Source organism: Microtus ochrogaster, chromosome 1, assembly GCF_000317375.1.
Source record: "Microtus ochrogaster isolate Prairie Vole_2 chromosome 1, MicOch1.0, whole genome shotgun sequence".
In the NCBI taxonomy this organism is placed as follows: Eukaryota; Metazoa; Chordata; class Mammalia; order Rodentia; family Cricetidae; genus Microtus; species Microtus ochrogaster.
Genome location: NC_022009.1, coordinates 104,305,979 through 104,310,820, shown reverse-complemented (window position 1 = coordinate 104,310,820; position 4,842 = coordinate 104,305,979). Strand labels below are relative to the sequence as shown.

The window sequence follows — 4,842 nt, the reverse complement described above, 5'->3', positions numbered from 1 at the left end:
GGCTTTGGGCCAGCTTTTAAACTTCCACATACACCACACAGAAGCAAACAAGCTACCTGCACCTCATCAGGCTACACCCAGGAATTATTTTTAAGTCCTACTGCTTTCTCCCCCCATATTATTTTCAAATATAAATTTCCTGCTTCTAGTTAATAGTCAGCTATCCAAATTTACAGTTTTTAAATATTTATCACTTCTGCCATCCTCACAAAAAAACATCACATACACTAAGAAACTGAACAAAGTAACTGGGCATCGTGGCACACTGGAGCACCTATATTCATTCCTAACACCTGGCAGGCTGAAAAGGGAGAGTTCAAAGCCAACCTGAACTTCACAATCTATCCTCAAAAACCAAAGTTATGATTCATAAATTTGTGTATGACAACCTATCTCCCAAATTTGTTCTAGTATTTTAGCAATAACCCTAAAAATAACCATCTTAATGGACCAGGGTAAGGAATTCTAGGGTTGATTAAGAAAGTGCCTTTACTGTAGAGACCTTTATCTTGCTCTTATTCTGAACCCAAATTAAATTTAAAAAGCAATCCTTTGGTTAAGAAAACCAAACCCACTAAATCTGACATAGTCCAGGCTCAGTATTTCTTTTTTACTAGTAGACAGAGTGGCTTTGTTCTCATCCTTTTTATCTGTCATGAAAGACTTCTCAAGACACATGCTAACATAAAGCAGTATGCTCTAGCTGTGGCCACATTACCAGTGCACAGCTCTGCCACTGGCCTGCACATACTGACAGTGTATTTATACCAACACAAACAGTTTTAGTTCAATCCAGACTTCCCTATCAGTTATAGATGAGGTTGGCTGATATGTCCAGTATTGCCATTTCTCAATAATCCACAGTTCTGTATTATCATCAGATCTTTATCTTCAAGTTTGCCTTTAAGTTCTCTGTAGACAACTATTTTCCAAATTACTAGTTTAATATGTGACTGTTAAAGAACCGTGGGGAAAAGAGTAAAGCAAGTTGAGGGTAACAGCAGAAAAACACAAAAAGAAGTATCAAGCATCTAATAGTATGTGGTGTCTACATTTTAAACAGTCACGTGCACAATGAAAGGAGAGGGGACACTGTGGAGGAAAAAAGGAGACCAGTGTGGAAGGAGCAGGGAATGAAGACAGGTGAATATAAATAAGGAAAAGGACATACTATAATGAAAGCCATTATTTTCTATGCTAACAAAAAGAATTACACATAAAGAAGGGGAAGTAGAACAAGAGAGAGTAATGGGATAAGTAACTTGGAGCACACAGAGGAACCAGGAAGTAAAGGAGCGAGCATGGGACTTGGAGTGCTCTAGTCTTTAGTCCTCGTCTCCTCTCTCATGTGTTGCTAGGTCTTCAGCCTGAGGCCTTGCCATGTGAAGCAGGTGGTCCGAGCACTTAGGCTCCATTTTCTATCTCTTTAGAGCACATTGATATTGTAATGGAAAAAAGGTAAGGCAGCCCCATGATTCGGTATATATTAGACCCAACGAACATTTATAGAATGACTAGTAGTTATCTACCACTGTATTAAGAAAGTATAATCTTCCTTGGGGGAAATAATGCATACCAAAGTTTTGAAACCTCTAAGCACAAAAACTCAAGGTGAGCTAACAGCACACACATGTCTGCAAGTGTTCGTACTGCCACTACTGTAGGCTGGAGCTTTTCCAGGACCACCTCATTGGGGTAACAAGCTCTTGATCAGACAGGGACTAAAGCCAATGAACGTTGCATCTATGGAACACCTATTATTTTTATTTGCACTTAACTACATAAAGGTAGCAATACACATACCCCTAGAAGATTCCAGATAGACTTCAAATTTTCATATGCTAACATGTATAAATATAGTTGTTTTTTTTTAAAAAAACAAAATATAAAAATTTAAGTCAAAAGCACTGTTTTATGTTTACCTGGAGTAGATTTAAAGGCCTGAGACTTGAAGTATTCTTTAAACCAAACGGGATACCTGTTAAATAAAAGTAATGGTTATAATAGAACTGAAAGCATTACAAATGAAAATTTAGACTTCAACATATGAAAATACATTACTGTCCTTTCTCCAAATGATCAATTTACACATAATTTAAAAACCCTTCAACAACAAAAGAACTGTTTTATTATTTATCACTATTGACATTTATTCAAAGTTGCGGGGTACTAGATATCAACTACATATGATATTCTACATTTCAGACTTCTTTACTTCTCATACTGTTGAAGAAAGTCATCTATAATTACCTACACATCGTGAAAGGAACAAAACTACTGCCACTGTGCAAGCACATTTTTATCTGCCACTTGTTTACATTCCTCAGTGATAAACAATAAATACTAAATTCTGCATTCCAAATAGCAATCATCACTGGGCGGTGGTGGCACACACCTTTAATCCCAGCACTCGGGAGGCAGAGGCAGGCGGATCTCTGTGAGTCTGAGGCCAGTCTGGTCTACAAGAGCTAGTTCTAGGACAGGCTCTAAACTACAGCGAAACCCTGTCTCAAAACAAAAACAAAAACCAAAACCAAAAAAACAAATACCAATCATCAAAATGTTAAAAGAACACTAACTTTTGTAAAGACAACAACCAAAGTTATGATATAATGGCTTATTAATTCCAAATTTAAGGAAAGGCAAAACAAAGTACTAGCAAGATGACTCACGGGTAGTGGTACTTGCCACCAAGCCCTGGTGACCTGAGTTCAAACCCAGGACTCACATGGTGAAGGACAGAACAGATGACTGCAGGCTGTCTTGATTCTCAACTTCAGCCACAGGATGCTCACACATACAGATATAAAACAACATTCTTGGCAGACTGTATAGCTGATCCTGGTCTCTAAGTATGTACAAATTAGTGCATACATTTTAACCCAGCACTCAGGAGGAAGAGGTGGTGAATCTCTCTGAGTTCAAGGCCAGTCTGATCTACAGAGGAAGTTCCAAAACAGCCACAGGTACATAGTGAGACCCTGTCTCAAATGGTGTGCCCCACAAAACATAAAAATATGTGCAAATTTTGTTCACATCAATCTGAATACAGATGAAAAATTATCTACTCTAGATACAGAGTAGGGAGGAAGACATGGAAAGTTCTTAAAAAATTAACAAAAATATATGTAGTCCTCCATCAAATGTTATTTATAAAAAGAGGTATAGAAAATTGGTATGTGATGTCATCAATGCCTTGTACAAGAACCTGAAGAAGTCTCAGATGTGTGCCATTCAGGAAACAGTCCCTGAGGAGAAATGGCTTGTGCTATCACTGCTGTGCAAACATGTATCAGTGCCTGGCATCCACTTAGTGTCTCACTGTGGCACAGCATACAAAGGAACATGACTCCTGCATGCAGCTTCCCAGCTTATCAAAGGCACTGCTAGACTTCCTCTTTCTCCTAAGGACCAAGTAAAGTTAGAACGCAAATGACACTGAGTCTGGGGAAAGAATTAAATGGCTTCTCTAAGGACAGCACTGGAGCAATGTAAACCTAGTACCCTAGAAGCTCCTTACACATAAATCTAAATATCTAAAATTCTGGATGTGACTTTAATATCCATGGCTCCTTCTCATCAAAATAAGCACAACTAGAATTAGAAAGTAACAACATATTTACGTTATACTTTCTAGGTTTTTTCCATAACCGAGAAAGCTTTGGTCGGTTTATTTCTGAGCTGCCTACCCATTCATTAAAGGGCATCATAACTAGCACACTTGTGCCCACTGCTTTGGACCACAAGGTAATAACTACTACTACTACTATAAAGGATGACAATGAGAATGTTCCTAATGACACAGGTACAATGTAAATACTGTTTGACATGTATTTATTCTCCTATGAGAAAAAATATTATTACTATCACCATTTTATTTCTGGGGAAAATAATATAAAAAAGCAACTTCCCAAAATTAGACAAGTAAGAATTTAGGTTTTTAGCTACCATGCCAAAAGCGATAGAACATATATTTTTATTGTCATTACTATTGACAAGAATAAGGTTACTTATTTATTATTATTATTATTATTATTATTATTATTATTATTATTATTATTATTTACACAAAGCAGAAGACATGATGTACAAACTTACAGATTTAACAGGTTATAGATTTAACAGGTTTCTTCCCAGAAGCTGTTTGCTAGGTGTATCAGAACTAAAAAAGGCCTTTTAAGTATCTGAGAAATAAAACTATGAATAACATTTAGTGTTTTTAATAATGTATGTCCTTAAAATAACAGCTTTTAAGTCTGGGTATGGAGACACAAACCAGTCATCCCAGCTCCGGGAGGTGGAAACAGGAAGATCGGCACATACCAAGCAGGAAGTCAGTTTTTGAGACCCTGTTGTTGTGAAATATTATTTTAAAATGTGTTGCATTTGTTCATGCTGTGGAATATTTGTTTAATGATGCAAATATGTTTTGCATTCTTTCATGTTACATTTGTTTAACTCCCTGAAGCTGTGTTACCTTGCCTGTCTACAACACCTGATTCAATAAAGAGTTGAATGGCTAATAGTAAGGCAGGAAAAAGGATAGGCAGGGCTGGCAGACAGAAAGAATAAATAGGAGGAGAAAATCTAGGAGGAGAGGGCAGAGAGGCAAAGGAGGAGGACATCAGCTATACAGCAAGCCATGGAGTAAAAAGTAAAGGAAGGTATACAGAAATAGAGAAAGCTAAAAGCCTAGAAACGAGATAGATAGGATAATTTAATAAAGGATGACTAGAAATAAGCCAAGCTAAGGCTGAGCATTTGTAAGTAAGAATAAGACTCTGTGTGTATTTATTTGGGAGCTAAGTGGCGGGCCTCCTAAAGACCAAAGAGTAAAAACAC

The 4,842-nt window shown here is 37.2% G+C and overlaps 1 protein-coding gene across 1 annotated transcript in view; it reads right to left on the bottom strand.

The window, feature by feature from the left end:
* Positions 1 to 4,842, bottom strand: part of Supt20h (SPT20 homolog, SAGA complex component) — a 37,095-nt gene that overhangs the window by 6,461 nt on the left and 25,792 nt on the right. The gene's annotated exons all lie outside the window — the stretch shown is intronic.